General features: G+C 36.6%; 1 long non-coding RNA gene across 1 annotated transcript; it reads left to right on the top strand.

Annotated features, from left to right (window-relative positions):
* The first annotated feature begins 1,706 nt into the window (after positions 1-1,706).
* Positions 1,707-17,619, top strand: LOC134173147 (uncharacterized). Its single transcript, XR_009968147.1, has 4 exons — positions 1,707-2,505; positions 15,087-15,212; positions 15,491-15,566; positions 16,063-17,619. It is a non-coding gene; the product is annotated as an uncharacterized LOC134173147 (long non-coding RNA).
* Positions 17,620-18,894: the final 1,275 nt, after the last annotated feature.

Here is an 18,894-nt window from a genome sequence, read left to right as displayed (position 1 = left end):
TCTTACTACTGTCACTAACTTTATCCTTGTCAAATTTTGCCACTTTGTCCCTTTTTAGAGATTAATTATGAATAGGTCAAGCATCACATGAGTTAGCAAAGGCCGCTGGTAACCTATGACCTTATTCCCATTGATTTTCAGTGATTGTGAATAAAATGCAGTCCTGCCTACTAGTGCCTACTTATTCTTAAACCGTATTTTTAGTGTCACATACAGCACAGCTGTGAGAGACTAAGCACAATCATGAATCCAGCCTGGCCAAGCCATTGCATTCTAGATAACTAACAGAATCAGTGCCATTTGTAATTGTATAATTAGGTTGCATCGATATAAATTAAGTAGAAAAATAATTTTACAGGAAATTGTAGCATACCAGAAAAGAACACAGACATGATCCTGAAGTCTCTATCTTTACATGACTATCTTAACATTAGGAGTTGTTATTTCTCAGGTAACTGTGTTAGCAAAAGCAAAAAAAAAAATCTGTTAACAAGAAGAAGAAAAGACAAAAACATGAAAACAAACAGAAAAACCCAACCCAGAAATCTGGACGATGATCAGGCCAAGACACTTGACCTAATAGATCTGTACCCATAAAAAGTGCATGTATATTTGTCAGCTATTTTTCTTTCCAGCTGAGCAAATACTGATTTAGTCTTAGACTTTCTTTTTAATCCAGTCAGCTAGTTCCCCCTGCAATGAACCTGAATGCTCTTGTAGATATACTTTACTCCAGGGACTGCTCCTAGTAGGCTGCGCCAGGTTGGGCCCTACCATTCTTCCCCAATGCTTTCCACTTTCAAACACTGCCATGTACTTTTGCATGTTTATACTTTCATGCTATAGAAACCCTGCAGCCCTCATTATTTGACTAGACATTATGTTAAAAGAAAAAGCACCAAAAAATGACAATAAGAATTAGTGGTGACCCATGACAGCATGCTATGTAGTATGTGTGTAGAGAGCCTTCTTTAAAGAGAGGTAATGCCAAGCAGTGGGACTTCGCATTGCTATGCATCATCTGAGCTAGGGACTTGGGCAGGCCTTTAGTAGTGGAGATTCACCTCTTTGAACCACAAATACTACTTTTAATTAAAGTTTGGAAAACCAATTTCCAAAGACTGAAAGGTGTGCCAAATTAATTTCAACCTTTTAAAAAGCAAGGCAGAATTGATAACAGAATTGAAGACCAGTCACCCAGCATCAGCTTTTGTAAACAGTGAACCAGTGAACTTGCGATTTTATGGGCAAAGAATGAGACCAAAAAAAATGTACTGAGTTCCATTTGAACCTTGCTTGGTGGAAATGTCAGTGGACTATTTTTTTTTCTTATTTATGGGTTTATATGCGAGATGTTGGTGCAGTATGCTTCAATTTATGCATCACAATTTTCACTTGAAACACACCATTAGCATCACTTAGTAAAAACAAATGTACTATGTTGGTACCCATTTTGCTCTCTTGTTACCTCAGGAGTGAGATTGACAAAAAAAAACCAAACCAAACAAACAAAAAAAAAATAAACCAAAACCCAAGCTTTAAAAATGTAAAAACCAAACATCTCAGTTCTAAAAAACTCTTTATCAGGGTCTGTAGCAATAGGACAAGAGGTAATGGGTTCAAACTTAAACAAGGGAAGTTTAGACTGGATATAAGGAGGAAGTTCTTAAAGAGTGGTGAGGCACTGGAGTGGGTTGCCCAAGGAAGTTGTGAATGCTCCATCCCTGGTGGCATTCAAGGCCAGGTTGGACAGAGCCTTGGGTGACATGGTGTAGTGTGAGGTGTCCCTGCCCTGTGGTTGGGTGGTTGGAACCAGATGATCTTAAGGTCCTTTCCAACCCTAACTATTCTATGATTCAAAGTCATGATTTAATCCAGTTTCTAGAGAAATGTCCCTAATGTCTCTCTGCAGGATGTCAGACGCACTAGTTGTGGCAGTTGCTTCTGCCTGCAGAGTCCATGTAGGTTGGTGTGAAACAGCTCTAAGTAACATGAAGAAAATTAAGAATATTTAGGATGAACATCAGTAATGTTTCTGTCAGAGAAATGCAAGCTTGGTTTCTGAGACGTTTAAACATTACCTGATAAGAAAACCCCAAACAACACAACTATTAATTATCTGAACTAGCAATCTGGAATGTATTAAGTCCAGGCACTTTTATTATCACTTCATAAATATTCCTGTTTTCTCACCTCAGATTCTTGTAAGGAAAGAGCAGCTCATGAAAATGTATCTCTGAAAGAGCTCAATAGTGTCATTGCATGGGCGAGCAGGTTTTTTTAAAGCTCAGTTGTAACTTTGAGTAAAGGAGATGGAAAATGTGGGAGTGGAAGAGGCGGCACTTGGCCATGCTGTGGTTCCCAGGGGAGCAGCCAGGAGAACCCCTGGGCAGGGAAGGGAGCCGTGAGAGGGTGAAGAGGCTGAGGGACATCCCAGCTTGATTTCATTTGGTTATTTTATTTGTACGCTAGATTCAAAATTGTTGTCTTTGAAGATAACAGCAGGTAAGAATTATTTAATGGACAGGAGATACAGGATAGAATACTGTTAATAGATTGTCATATCACCCTACTCCCACCCACAGGTTCAGTTCCTTTAACAAGAGATTTTATGAGTTAGGTGGTAATTCATTAAACACTCTCCACAATGCTGAAGCTGTGTCAGGGTACTGTGTGAGCCAAGGACTCCTTGAGGGCAGGGGACATCAGGGCAGGGCCTGGCACCCCAGGCCTGTCTCACCACCCCAGCCAGGGAGACGTGGTCGGGCCCAGCAAGGGGAACCTGGGATGGCCATGCTAAATCATTTTTGACCGTTGCATGTTTCTTTGGCCTTGAAGCTGGCAGTGGTAAGACAACAAGGCTGCCATCACTACCCATTGGCACAACTTGTGAAGACACCACATGAAGGAGCTGAATCATCAGCTGTCACTCCACCCCATCTCAGCGTTTGCTCTAGCCCATCTCATCAGCTGTCACTCCATCCCACTTCCCTAGGCTCCCACACATTCTTTGTGACATTCTTCCTGCCTTCCTGAAAAACTGCTTGGTACACCCTCTGTTTTTGTTCCCAAGCCATGTTACAGGGGCAGATGACTGTGAATGGGATGAATTACAATTTTGGGATGGGTCAGCTCATTGAAGAGAGAGAAATAGTCTCATTCCTGTGACCAGCGAACTTGTGTTGAACTCAAAGTGTATTGTGAGCAGCAGCAGGTGGTTGTTTACTATGTGTGATTTACAGCTGTGAAAAACCCAAGATGTTACAATAATATGCACCTTGCCCTTAAAGGTCAAGACTTTATGAGATATAAATGCTGCAAGAACAACGTTAAGGGAAAACATTAATCACTTGTGAATACAGTACTCTGGCATATGTAAGATTTAATGAGGGATTTAAAGAAGGCACTGGTCTTACACGTTTTGAAGATGCATGCAGAAATATCTGGACAAACGTTTCCTAGGACATATAAAAAGAAGCCTTGCTATTTTCATACGGAGAACTCAGGATACAGTTTGAGTTGTATAGGATATTATATGTTGAGGGATACAAGCTGAAGTAAAATGCAGGCTCTTTTCAGATAAAGCACTTTTCTAATTAAAAAATGAATGATTTGTTTAGGTTTGCTGTTCAGATGAAACCGATCAAGACACAGGAACAACTCAGCAAGGTACGTGCACAGCTGTTTATTCCTCTGTGCTGTGACGTTTGCACTCACGTTGAAGGCAGGAAAATATCTATGGCACATGCACAGACTGATAATCTAGCCTGTATTTTTAGAATGTTATCTTGGGCTAAGCATTTCACTGTTAAGAATGACATCAGTTATAAAGCTGCCAGTCTTAGTCACTGCTGTCTGCTCTGGTTAGATGACTTTGCAGCAGCCATTCCATTTTTAGAAGTGCTGGGCCAAACTTGGCATTGACTTGCACCCTCTGAAGTTTTATTGAAGTTGGTGAAATAGCAGTACAAGGCATGAACCCACAGTTCATCTTATCTGTGACTGAATGGAGGACATAAAAACATTATTTTGTTTGGGCAGATTCTTTAACTTTCCCATGGGAGGACTCTCTAGTTAAAATAGGTTGTTTTCCTTTATCAAAATATTAAAAAAAAAGAATTAAAATTAAAGATCAAAACAATTTTACTAAAGTCTTGTTTAGTAAAAGATTTAAAGATTTTCATTTAGTATGGTGTTATTATAATTTGTCATGCTAGGTCTTGTGCTCCCATTTCTCTTTGGTGAGCTGAGTTTTCTGCCCAAATATATCTGCCACAGTTCATCATTGTCCTCTCCTGTTTTAAAGGGGGTCAGGCTTCAATATTTTCCAGTTTTTCAGCTGTCATTTCTATAATATTTCCCCAAGATGATCAGGCACTGTTCAATAAAGACTTTTCTTGGCAACTCGTTTGTCTCCTGGAAGCGATTTTGATGTAATTATTTCAAGTGGTGCTAACGTGCACAACTGCCCAAGAAACTGGAGTCACATAGTATTCTGCATGGCCAAATCTACTTAGTGTCCTGGTGTACAAATGTTTGTACTTATGTACCCCTAAAGTACCTTTAGAGTGTCATAGTGTGCAGTGTAGGTATCCAGTGCATCAGCATATGTATGCTATGCCATATGTGTATAGAGATATCACATAAATATCAGGGATAGTGTTCATTCTTCTAAAATACAACTTTTATTTGCTTTATGTAATGACTGTCCCATGTCAGATACCAGGTATACAAGTCACATTTGGTGACACAGAGGTGTAGGCTTTTCAAAAAACTCTCTAGGAAAATATGTCAGGCAGAACAAGAGCTTTGCCCTGTTTTCAGTATACTGGTCTTTCTCTACCCCAGCCTTTCTCTGCCTCAGCTGATACAACCTTATTTGTGTTACAGACCTTTGTATGTACAAAGGTCTGCCTATTTCATCTTTGCAGCAGTTAAAGTTTGTGTTTAAGAATTTTATGAGCATGGTGCCATTATCCTTCATGCCTTTCACGTTTACTTCTGTAATTATTTCTTTAAAAAACTTCCCGTAGTTAGAGCAGGATAAATATTACTGGAAAGGGTTGCATATTCCACTAGATGGCAGACAAACATTTGCAACCACTGCTGCAGCTTTGTAAAACACACCTCTGTTAGTTTTGCGTGGGTTCTAATAAATAGAATTTTATTATCAATTTCTAGTTTAATGAAGATTTGTTGCAATTTAGCCTTTAGATTTATTTTTTTAAAACATTTTAAAACTATAAGGAAGAATAAAAGGTATGCTATTGATTGCATGACCTTGGTTCACAAAAGAGAGCTGAGATTTAGGCACTTAGCATGTATTTTATGCATTTAACTTTTACTCACATGGGATATACCAGTAGTAAAATAGCCACAGTTGAGGGAGTTTTCAGCACAGCTAATCAGTATTGTCATCTTTTTCTTTTCATTCAGAGTAGTAAAATGTACACAACTGTCTTGGTGCACCAAAGGAAGTTCTGCAACCTTCTGTGGTTCATAGCCATTTTAGCTTTTCCCTTTTGGTGTTTATGTACTTTCTGGCAGTTAATCATCAATCTACATCATTTAATACAAGAAGGCACAATCAAGATAAGGGTAGCACGTAGACTAACTGTGTGTAGGAAGAGATGCCTCCCTGACGAGGATGTACCAATACCATAGGAGCACCACAGTTTTAATCAAATACCAACTGAATAGCCACATTTATTAGATGTGGTAGATTAGGTAAGAATATTTTCCAATAGCAAAAATAGAAGGGGCAGGATGAATTCTCCCACCTGCCTGCTGGCCAGGAGCTCATCTACGTCTGTCAGGTGTTTCTGGTTCTGTTTCTTGCCTGTGGTCTCCAAAGTGAGACCACATTAGAGGGAGGATAGGGGTTTCCTAAAGTAGGATATTTAAGGGGGTGGTAAAGAAGTGACATGTTAATCTTCAGCCTCCCACCACAGATGACAATCTCTCAGGGAGAAGATGTAGCTCCCTGCATAATCAGATGAGGTTATCAAGGGTTAATTAGTGAAAAGAGAGCTGTCCCCATCCCCATCCTCCCCACAGTTCACCCACTAAGGCCTTCCCAAAATCTTTAGTAAAATTGTCATTTTATACTTTAGTGTGGTGGTGGTTTAGTGAAAAACCCAGATGATTTCAACTATCCTTAAACCTCTGTTTTTCTCTGCAGTCAATGGAGAGGCAAGCTTTTTCAGTGGAGAGGGGCAAATTGGACCACTAAAGTTATTCTTCATCTCTGAATTGCTCTCTAAAGGAAACTCTATTGACTGAAGAGGTAACCCAAGGAGAGTAGCATCCTGAGGCTAAGATTAGTCTTTGCAAATATTCCCATTAGATCATCTACTCTGACTTCCTGTGTTTCACAAGCCTTTGAATTTCACCCAGCAGCCTCTCTATTGAATTCAATAACTTGTGTTTAGATAAAGCATATCCAAAAAGACATTTATTCTTGAGTTGAAGACATTAATAGAGATAGTGTATCCATTGCTTCCTTTGTTGGTTTGTTCCGTAGTTAATCATCTCCACTATTAAACTTTGTGTGCCTTATTTCTTTTAATTTATCTGACTTGCGCTCAGTACACAGCTGCTTGTTATGCTTTTTCCTTCTTAACTAAAGAACCCTTTAGTCTGTGGGATTTTCTCCTGAGGGAGCTATTAAGTCACCACTCTATCTTCTTTTTGATAAGCTGAAAGGATTTTCCTGTCTCTAAAGCGTTTTTCCTCTTTTCTCCAGTGCTCATTCTGGTCTTCTCTGCAGCCTGTGGTGGTTTCGCCTTCCCTTCTGTCTGATAGCGATCTCACCTGTGCTGTGGGTGGAGATAAGATCAGTCTAGCCTATTCACTCTTTTGCTCCGCTATCACACCCAAGGTTCCCTTTGAGCTATGCTTTCTCAAAGATCCCCTAAATCCTTTCTGGAGTTACTGTTTTACAGAATGTGATCCTCCATTTTTCCCGTATGGCCCAACTTGTTCCTGGTTGTTTAGCTTTTCATGTGTCTGTGTTAAAATAGATTTAATCTGAATCGGTCCACTTTTTGAATAGGTCAAAATCCCTCTTTCTGTCTGTCTTGTCTTTACATTTACCACTCTGCCAGCTTTTGTGTAATCCACAAATGTATCAGCAACAACTTTTTCATTTAGTTCCAGTTTATCCATGACAAAGTATCAGCACAGCTACTGAACCTTGCCTCACCCTGCTAAAATCAGGATGGGTGCTCCTGCTTTATATAACAAGAGTGTGCTCTTGCATTATGTAATACAGCCACAGTGTGTGCTTATGTATATGTCCTGTCCTTAATTAAATCAAATCTCAACAATATCTTTGCTTTTGTGAACTGAATTGTGGAATATTTAACCATTTCTGAATCCTGTGAAAGGAATTTTTACTGTGATTGTTTAGGCCATAAGACAAAACAAAAAATAATAAGAAAAAGCTGTCAGGCTTTCTAAAGTTGAAATTCCCTACAAAAGTCTGGAAGTATGCTGTTACAGATAGAGTGACTACAGATGGAAGTGTCTTGATTATAAACCAAATTAAGCATGAAGTTTTATTTAACAAGACCTATTTTCTACAAAACCATGTTGACCATCGTTAATTGCATTCATTCCTTTAATTTTTTGTATTAATTGAATCCCACATCAGATTACTAGCTTTTCCATTAATTTTCCCTGGGTTTTTTGTGATGATTACTGGCCTTCAGTTAGCTGGGTCATCACAGTTGCCCTTTCAAAAGAATGGTAAAATATTAGTGCTAATTCAAGATTTCTCTTATTTATCCAGATTTTTAAACATATAGCATAAGATCTTTGCTTAAGTTTTCCCACTATTTTCCCTAACTGTACGTAAGTAGCTCCTTTGTAGTTCCACGTATGTGTACATTAGTATATGATGTATTTTAATACTTTTACTGTTTGTAATTTTTTTATGTCTTACACTTTTGACTACTGTTTATAAAAAGTAATCAGAGCACTTCCCTGATACAAGACAGTAACCAAGTATGGAAATGAATTTGTTTTTTCCTGTTTAAAATGAAAATTAAGACATTCCTAATTATTGTGGATACCTTTTGTTCTACAAACTTAGAACTGTTGAAAAAAATCCTGTCATTAGGGCTGTCTGTATGGGCGTCACCAGATGGCACTGTTGCAAGTGTCTTGTTGATTCTTTTGTCTAGGCGAGACTATATAAAAACAGGCCTTGAAAGATATACTTATTTTTTGTTTATTTTTCCCTTACAGTAGCATAGCCCAAATCTATCATAAGCTAAATATTTTCTCACAGGCATTGTAGTAGTCCAAAGATTTTGCTTATGAACTAGCTAAACATACTCTCAGACTACAAACCTCTCAAGAGCCAGGCAGCCTAAGCGTTGGCCAAGACTATGATGTTCTTCAATTATCCACAATGTTTTTGGAAAGTAAGAGTCATTTTTTAGAGGGCAAGAAGTTTAAGCAGCCTAGCGACATTCAAAGCATGCTGAACTACAAAAATATGGGAAAGACATTCTGTATTTGCTGCTCTGAGTCAGAAATGTAGGGACATTTATAATGTTTCGTTATATGAATTGAGAAGAAAAGGGGGAGTGATAAAGTTATTTTAATGTAATGCAGCTTTTGATAAAGTTCTGAAGAAGTTCACAAGCCAATTTCAAATCTGACACACAGAGAAGAATAGTAAGTCAGGACTGACAAAGACAGTGACAGTAGAAGTATGTGGCTGTGTAATGAAGCTCATACAGCTCTTACACTGCTTTACTTATCAACCTGCTCATTGTTGTAAATTAATATGAAGCATAAAAATTGAAGGAATATAGGGAATACTACTGCAACTATACATACGACTTTTATGGGATTTGTATTGCATATTTCCAATAAAATTATTTTCATGTGTTAGTAAAGCTGTCAATCTAGCTCCACCTGTTTAGAACCTGTATAATTAAGCCTTATTTATTTATTTGCTACTCAGTATCAGAATTATGCATGGTTATGTACATTTGAAATATTCTTGCCTAATCTTTATTTTGCAACATACATATTATAAATGTGGAGCCTAGTACTTGACACTTATTTAGCACCTGGTTAAACACCATTAAACTATTTGACACTGAATGTGTGATGGTATTTTCTCAATTAAAATGTCTGTTGGCATTCAGTAGAATAAGGATAATCAATTTCATGGAGAAGGTCCCCATAAAACATCTGTCCAGGTGTAACCTATCCCAGCAAAGCAAGAAGAAATTTTATTAATATTTATCAAAATGCATAATCTTTGTATTTTATATATTATATTCCTATAATGTCTTATTCCTCATAAATTAGACTCCCACCTCAGCATAATTCCCTGAGGAACTGTTTGGTACATCAGCATTCATAAAATCCTTTTTCATATAAAACAAAGTACAGGAATGTTGGTATATACATTAGCATAAAGTTTGGGTTTTAAAGTCATGTCCAGAATACTTGCTCTGTAAATAGCACAGAATACCATATGTCTCACTAGAAGATGGAGGCCTAACCAATGCTGCCAGTCTTGTACAAGTGTTTCCTAGAGTGCAAATGTTTAAGATGGAATGTTAAATTAAACAAATATTTTAATTGCTTCTGTAAACTTATTCGTAGCCACTTCAAGGTCACTGGCTTGCTATGTGTCAGTCTGACTTTCCATTTTCAAGTAGGCGGCCATGTTATATGCCAATGATTTTGCTACATCTGCAAGGAAATAAAAACTATTGTTAGAACACAATATTGAGCTATATATGAAAAAGAAAAATCCCTCATTATGTCAGGAGCAAAGTGGGGGAGGGAGTTATAATTTCTTTTGAGGCCACAGCAACTACCTAGGCATTCAGGAGCATTTCAGCAGCTAACATCTCTTGCAGCCCTGTGCTGTGAGTAGTAGGAGTCACTCTGTCTTTTATGAGGCCCTGGATATAGTTTTCTAGCTCTCCTGGATGTATCTCAAATTGCCAGTTTAAATACATTGATGAATAAGGGCCTTCAGGTAAAGGTACAAACGTGTTTCAGATACTAGGGAGATAAAAGCCACGTGTAAGTTCTTCAGTGGATTTCTCGTGGTGTTTGTCCGCAGCTGCATTTTTCCCTGTATCCTTAGCCAGAGATAATCGTACTCATCTTACTCTTTATGTTCTTTAGTGGTCGTTTACATGCCATCCTCACTACACTTTTTACTCATTTATGTGCTTGCTGTTGCTGGGTTAAGGATAATATTTTCTCAGGCCACAGCTGAAATGCTAATTCATATAGTACTTCTGTCACCTCCAAGGCGGATTATTGTAATTCCTTTCTGGTGTCTACCTGATTGTAAAACTTCACAAGTTCTGTTTTACATAAAATGCTTCAGCTGACATGCTTATTCATCTTAAACCAAATTAGCATATCACTCTGGTCTTTTGATCCATGCCATGGCTGCCAGTTAGAGTAGTGCTTCCTTTCTATATGACCTGGCATGCACTGATGCATGATGATGGATTCTGACCACAAGTATTAACACAAGCATACAGTTTAGACTGTAATATTGCCTTGCTCCTTTTGAACACTTTGTCTTTTTTTTTGCTTTATGTTGATGTGCTAACAATTTTAATAGCCATGTTCAAGAATAATTAATGCATTCCTAGATGTTAGGAATGGGAATTCCTTAGGCATTTTAGTTTAAGTAATATGTTCTCTAGCTGTAGAAAATCAGGTTATAAAGTGCTGTTCTAAATGAGGCTTTTACTAGACAAACAGGACTCTGCTGTTTGCTATTTCCACTGTAGGGAATGAAGCCCAAATGTCATTTCCCCTGAAACTGAAACACTTCCATGGTGAATATCACTGAAGCACAAAACTGTTTCTATTTTATATCTACAGGAAAATAATTTGAATTTCGCTGATCAAAATATAATTAATAAACTATTATTATTTGAAATGATCTTATTTAAGAAATGTTGATGATAAGGAACGAATTCCTCAGAGTGTTAGTGGATTCTTTCTCCTATATAGCCCATGAAAGTGTTCATCCTGTTCCTGCTTTGGATTACATTCCTGTCTTGAATATGTTTATTTTCCCCTTACAAGTTATAGAAGAATTCCCATGCACTTGAATATTTTGGGGTGGAGGCCTGTTTCCCCCATGCTAGAACCTGACTTTGCAGATATTTATCTTGGATGTTCACCGTGACTAACTTCACATTTGAGGTTTACTGCTGAGCTAGTTGCCTTGGGCATGTTTGTTTGTTGGTGGAGAGACACAATTTTGGGGCACAGTCTGACTTGTTTTAGATTACTGTTATGGATAAATCAAATTATATTAATCTGCTAATTATCTATATTGAATGAGACACAGCCTTTTCTTATTGATCAGATGAATTCTATTCTCAAAGGCACAACTACCATTATTCATGTAGTACTTCTGCTGAGTTCAGTGGTCGTATGTATAAATGTTCACAGGCTGAGCAGCTTCTACTACAAATATCTAAAAGCTATCTGGTTGGGAAACTGTCTGTAAATCACATAGTAACTAAAAGACACAAAAGTAAATTCTCGACTATTATTATAATCTGACGGCTATTCAGTGCTTTTTCCATACTTACTAGTGAATTACACCTATATTAGGTGAGAAAAAGAATAAACCTTCAAAGTACAGTGCATATATACATGTGCTTATACAAAATAAAAATGTTACATGTGTACATAGTACTATGTATTTTTGATTCTAGTCTATAGATTGAAAAAAAAACACAACACGAAGGGATGTAGTCACTTGGTAAACAACCTGGGCCACATTCTCCTTTTCCTACATGAATATGTGCATGAATAATGAGACCCATTTGTTTTTGGCCTTCTTTGTAGCAGAACTAAAATTAAAGAGAATAGCATCTTAAATTCCTTCTGCTATAATGCTGTTAATCTCAGAAAACTTTAGAAGCTTGCGTGATATGAAAGCCAGCGTTTTTATACTTAGGTATTATTATTTGAAAAATTAAATTGAAATATAGCTTTGAAAACACTGAAATAGAGTTGTTATTTAGTAAAATGGTTATGTTATTTTTGGTTAGATTGCCCATGCCTCACAAGTAGTGAATAAGTCATATTTACTTTTTGCAAAGAAATTTAAGCAATTACATTTTCTGAGCAAGTACAACATTCCATGTTACTTGGCTATTAAGTTTTCTCATACACACTGCTATTTAGAGGTGAAAACAGAAAAAGGTCAAAAAAGTAAGAATATGTAAGTAAGAATGTAATATAGGTTGAAATTCCTGAAATGTCTAACATAAACAAGTATCTCTAGAAAGTTACTGTGTATTTTTTCTTAAATAAGCTCCTACACACATATATGCTTAAATATACACTATGTAGTTAGATTTCTTTGTACTATTGCATAAAGACTGAAGTGCACTGGCACATCTACTATTGATCCTGTTTGCTATGAATGTTAAATCTTGATGTATTCATAGAGTTGCAATGAAATACAAACATGTATGCACACATATGTACCACCAATTATAAAAACTGATATACACAGTGGAATATTCTAATGGGCTGGTCCTCTGTTTATTCTCAAAATTCTTTCCCTCAGGCTCCATTTCTGCTACTGTACCATCTCAAGTGAATTTGAATTTGAAAGCGTTCTTCAGTATTTAATGTTAATGGATGTCATTGCACTATGGCTCTACAAGAGAGAAGAATATTACTATCAAATAAAAATACTAAAGTTTTGAAGAAGATGTTTTTTAAGTCACAGCTCTGATAAAAATAAGAATGCTTTCATTTTTGCACATGCAAACAAATTAATCTTGCTCTATAAAGGGAATTTATTTATTTATGCAGAAGGTATACTAACGCTTGTTTAAATGTGCAAAGTAAAGTAATGGGATGAAATTACTATTGATAAGAAATTATAATTCATATTACATTAACACCCTGAACAAAGTCAAGACCTATTCTGAGTTCAGCATAGAATGAAAGAAGACCATTCTGGTGTTTCTTAAAATTTGACTTATGCTAGTAATGGATATTAAAAAAATTAATAGCTAGGCAATAATCCATCCTCAATGAGGATTCAGTTAAACCTTGTAGCAGAAATTGCTTTTTGGTTCAGCCTATTTATTTTAAATCTAGGACTCTGTTGTTTGAGATTTTAGAAGAAAACCATTTTTTATGCAGATTGCAGTGTAATTGGTGAATAGTGCCAGTATTTCTTTACATAAGATTTGGTAGAAGGAAAGTATCTGAGTTCATACCAAAAATATCAGCAAGTTGTATGCTATACCGTAAATCATGCTGTACACATTAAAAGGTTTCATATATTCAAATGTTATTTTCAGAAACCAGACACTCTGGGAGAATAACATGTAGGTCATGAATTAGGTTTTGTCTTTTATTTTCCTATTAGCACTTGTTGTCTTTTTTTATTTTTTTTTTAATATTTGGTACGAAAGTAATATAAATTATAAATGACCTTGCATTTCAAGAGCTTGGGGTCTGGATATTTTAGCCCTTGCTTTTATGAACACTTTTTATTCCCACAAACAAGCCTACCGGTGTCTGTAAAATTTTGCATGTTGTTATTGCTCATTTTAGAAAAGAACTAAGAATTGTGCCTTTGGACCTTGCACACATGAAAACGAAGCTGTAAGGGAAATCGGTATGAATCAGAGTTTTGGGATTTTTTTCGAAAGTATGGCAGAGAAAAACTAGTAATATTGAGTGTGGTGCTCACCGAAATGAGAAAAGTAACAATGAAATACGAACTTCGTATGCACTTTGACATTTGTGTGTAGTGAATTAATGCTAGAATGCATAAAATATTTTGTTCTGATTATTTGCTAGTAAAAGCCCAGGCAGCCAATGGTTCAGTTATTTAATATATTAAATAAGAAGTTATGTTAAGTATGGTTTTCCAGCTCTCTCTCTCCTTGATCTTTGAAGTGTGTCACTCTTTCATTTTGCCATTCAACAGCCTGACATGCAAAAGCTTTGTTCAGACAGTTTAATTTAATCACTGCCTCTGGTTCAACAAGATGATAAAATCCCCTATGCTGTACAACATCCAACATCCAACATCCAGCTCACTGTTATCTGATAGTGTTTGAAGCTCCTCTCATGAATGTATGCTGATAACACAAGAACTCCAAACATGTCATAAACAATATATTAATACCCTTGATTGAATTCCATTAGAATAAGAACGAGATGAAGTTTAGGCCGTCCAAGCGGGCCAATGTAATAAAATGTAATTTGGACTAATCTTTCCAAAGAATGCCTTGTTTTTGAAGCTGACAGTCTCCCATCACAAGCAGAAGTAATTGCTTGTTGAATACACTGGGAACTCCTTTGAATTCTAGCCTTTGTACTTTGTGCACCTTCCAGGTGTCTCCTGCAGCAGACAATCTACCCTTTTGTTTCAGGGGAGAGACGCCAGGACCACAAATAATGAAATAGGCAGGGCTTGTTTTAATGAACGGTGGGAGGCCGGATGGAATTTCTAGGAGCTTAAGAGGGGCTGTTTGAGGCAAAAACAAAGCAAAGGACTTGATAGGTAATGTTAATTCAAGTAATCTGTTTCCTTAAATTGAATCAGGAAGAGGTAAGAAAGTATTTTAGCCAGTGCATACCTATAGATATCAGAAAGAATACAAATCAATCTGTCTCTGGAGCAGATCTTTTCACAAGGGAGGAGCAACACCAAGAACTTGTTTAGCCGGAAAATTTAACTGGTTTAAACTGGAATTTTGAGGGTGTGTAATTTGTTAAATTGATATGGTTTACATACAAAACATTTTTCTTGGCTTTTATTAGCTAACAAGTATTTCTTAGATTATTTCAGAAGCAGTAAACTAAAAAAAGGCAGCACTATGAATTTGTTATAAATAGTAATGAATTTGTTACTAATTTGTTTTCAGCAATTGCTACTTTTTATTTAAAAATTGGCAAGCACTGACAATATTCCTCCTGCTATAGAAAACCTATGAAGAAAGAGATATTTATAAATTAAATGCTTAAAGGAAAAAGAGGAGTCTCTGCTTAGAAGAAACTATAGCTTTACTTTGTTTTGCTTGTTTTCTGTTTAGTACAGCTGGGTCACTTCTAAATCTCAGGAGCTGTAGAATAAGGACAGCCCAAATACAAAGAAATAGTAAAACTGGGTGTTTGGACAGCAGTCACTGCAAATGGTTGCAAGTTTATTCATAGATCAGGTCTGTGAACATTTATACTGCGCTCTTTGGCACTTTACAATCTGGTCCAGTAAATGGTTTTTTAGTCCTTCTTCTCAAAAAAAAAAAAAAAAAAAAATCAAATTGCATCATCATGGTTATGTATGAAGAATGCTTGTTCCCTATTCAAGAAGCATTTAATTCCAGATGAGGAAAAGTGTGTTTCTACAAGAAGCTGACTTTTCAGTTTCAGTGTGGACTTTTCCTCATTGGAACTCAGACTACTGCCACGGGATCTCTACCTTTTATCCCAATTACAGATTGTTGGTTCTGCTGCTTTCAGAATTCCCTCACAGCTGGTGAATGGTGCTACAAATCCACCTCTGCTCTGAAAAAGTAGGCTGGCACTATTTCCCCATTCAGACTCTGTTTTCTACCATTTACCAAGCTTTTAGCTCTGTTACGTGTACACCAAAATATCAGCTGAGATTATTGAGATTGCTCTTGTGAAAACACTTGACGCAACCAATAAAATTCAAAAGCATCTTAACAGCTTGGTACCTTACTTCCTCATAGCAGTTTGTACGGGTGGATTAAATTAATTTATTTTTCTCTCCCCGTCTCCCATAACTGAGGAGACACAATATTGTCTTTGGCAGAAGCATGGCTTCAAGGTTGTTCTGTTTATCTCGGTAAATACATGTAGTTCTCAGTACAATCATGACAGTACTTTCAACATTTCCTATTCTCTTTCCAAGAAGTTGCAAAATACATCTACTTGAGGAAGGGTAATAGCTGTAATCTTAATCTGGGGCAATTTGAAATAAATACATCTGGCATAGCACACAGATAAACACTGATTATGACAGAATTGTTTTCTGTAATATTTCAGCTCCTTTTAGGCTGGAATCTGCAAACACATATGCTCAACTTAAAATCTGTGAAATCAGCTGCATCTCGCTGTAGCTGCTTGTAAATTTAGAGGAATAAAATGCTTGGGGAAAGGAAATGTAAAGTGCTGGATTAAGAACTTCAGTGCTGCGTTTTGGGTGTTTGTGATATGCACAACATATATCAACAGCTATTAAAATAAGTTTCAGGAAAGAATTCTAGAGATTGATTGTTTCTTCAAAAATTACTCCAAAAATCAATCAGAACTGTCTTAGAAATATGCCTACTATGCACCAAGATCTAGTTTTCCTTTTTTTTAACAAAATTTATCAATCCAGTAAGAGGAGACAAGTAAACAAAAATGAATTGTCATTTGTGTTATTTTATTAGTGTCACATGAGATTACAGCATATTATTGATTTGAGAATATTTTACCCAAGGAGACTTGTTTTAACATGAACAAGTCAGGATCAATACTGGATATGCATTCATTTTCATAAAAAGCTACAAGGCAATATTTTTTTTACAAATCCCATGACTATACTTATAGCTCTGTAAAAAAAATATCATTGTGACCAAATGAGGACCTAGCTAAGATTTAATTATTAAAAAATGGATTATTATTTGCACTGTTGCTTACTTTCCCAGGTGTATTATTTACCGACCAAAAGTAATTTATGTGCTCACCCGGTTATAGAGTGAAGTTAGATTGCCTGTGCAATTTTTGCTGACTTTGCTGCCTTAGCTTACTTTATCAATTCTCTTTCCCCCCCCCCCCTTTTTTCATTAGAGATCGCATATAGTTTAAGAGCTGTAATCTGAAACCTTACAGCTCTAGTGGATACTTAAAAGACTCATTGATACACTTTGAAACCAAGTCAATTGAACAGCATTAGCAACAGCAGCATCTAGCCATTAGGCTATTAGGATCATTTGCCGAGGCACCAAAATTAAATATAGGGACTCTAGCAATTCCCCAATTATATTGTGTTTGTATAATGGCAGTGAAAAGGATATTATTTTAGTCAGCTCAGTGCTACTATTGCAAGAACCAGGATGCTCTCCATTTTGCAGACGTAGATATGTATTGGCCAGGACACTGACATTAATTCCCTTTGCAGGCAGAATAGATCAACACCATGGACAGAATTCAAATACTACTAGTCAATAGCAGTTTTTCAGAGTCCCCATATTTAATTTTTTTTTTTTGGGGGGGGGCTGTCAGCATTTAAAATAATACATGTAGGTTAAAATACCATCTAGAAAAAGATATTGAGGAGGCACAGTATATGATGCAGAGTCAAGGGAAGGAAATTCCTTACCTCAGTTAGCTGTCCCATACAGCTGTGACTCGTCTGGTTTAGCCTCCCACATATAGCTCATATCTTCACGATTCCCTAGAGATAAAGCTTCCTAGAAAAAGAGAAAATATGATCCACAATCATGAAAAAAAAAAAAAGATAAGGGAAGTTCTTATGTAGGGCTAGGAGTCAGCTATAAACACACTTCTTCCATTTTGAGTTGAGTGCAATCCTCTATTGCAGTAAGAGAAAAGGAAACTATTAACACTTCAGTCATGAGTTACTTTGTTTCCCAATGCACACCAAGTTGTACTAAAATTGAATGGTGGTAATAGCAATATAAGAATGGCTGTATTGTGTTGAAGAAGAAATCCCATTAGCCAAGTTTAACACAGCCAACAGCAAGTGCCTAGAGTAGTGTGTGAGGGGATACATGCCTAGCACACCTTTCACTGATTTGCAGCTCAGGGACTTTTGGATGCAATGGTCAGATTTTTGTACATGCTAGACTTTGATTTCTTTCTTCACTAGTTTGTCCCTTTGCTTTTTGAACCTATATAACCATTAAGCATCCATAAAACTCTTGTGGTTAAGTGATCTGCAGTTTAACTATGATTTATGAGAAAAAAAAAAACACGCCCTTTGTTTGACACTTGTGATCTGCTAATTTTGTGTAAGGCTCTTCCCATCTTTTATTAAGAAGAACAGCGTGGGACTGCTTTATTTCTCCTAGACACTCAGAATTTATAAACCCTGTGGCATATCTTTTCGGTGCTGCAGGATCCTAATTTATTTAGCTGTTCTTTGCATGGGAACCATTCTATACCTTTTTCTCTTTCTCACTCCTCCCTCATTTTTAGTGCTACTGTATCCTTTTTGACATTGGGTTCCAGCACTACATGTACCATTCAGAATATGCATCCATCAGTGTCTTGGCAATGTTTCAGTTTCATTCTTTCCATTCTACAACTCATGAGTTCAGCAGCTCATCTGTTTTTTCCATCTGTACTAGTTAGACTAATAATTTTATTATCTCTGTGTACAGAACCAGATAATGACCACTGCAGTGCTATATTTATCTGAGCATGAGATGATGGTTTTATATCTCTAATACTGGATTTAGATACTGCTATACAGGCAGATTTTTTCACTAAGTGTTCCTGAACTATGAGATGGTGCTAGTTTACACTTTCTTTCAGTGAAAAATAAAAACATCATAGAAGACCAGAAAACCTGGTCTTGCATCAAGCAGTCACAATTTAATTCCAGTTTAATTCAGTGGAAGAAAAAGCTGAATTATATCTGTAGCTAGGTATCTTAATTTATGAGTGGATTCAGGCAGTCATATCTACAGCAGACTTGTAATTTCCTTTAGTTAAAAATACAGAAATTGGAGTTTGTATGCAAAGAATATGGAGAGACATGTAGGAAAGTACCCCAGTCTGACTGGAAAGATCAGATGTCTTGAAAAGAATTTTAAGGAGAAGCAGAAAATATAAGTGAGAGGTGAAAGAAATTTTCAAGGAAAGAAC

The sequence above is a fragment of the Pezoporus occidentalis genome, unplaced genomic scaffold (assembly GCF_034315485.1).
Source record: "Pezoporus occidentalis ecotype Australia unplaced genomic scaffold, CSIRO_AGI_Poc_V1 ctg5, whole genome shotgun sequence".
Classification (NCBI taxonomy): Eukaryota; Metazoa; Chordata; class Aves; order Psittaciformes; family Psittacidae; genus Pezoporus; species Pezoporus occidentalis.
The sequence above is the reverse complement of the archived record's forward strand: the minus strand, read 5'-3'. Positions and strand labels throughout refer to the sequence as shown.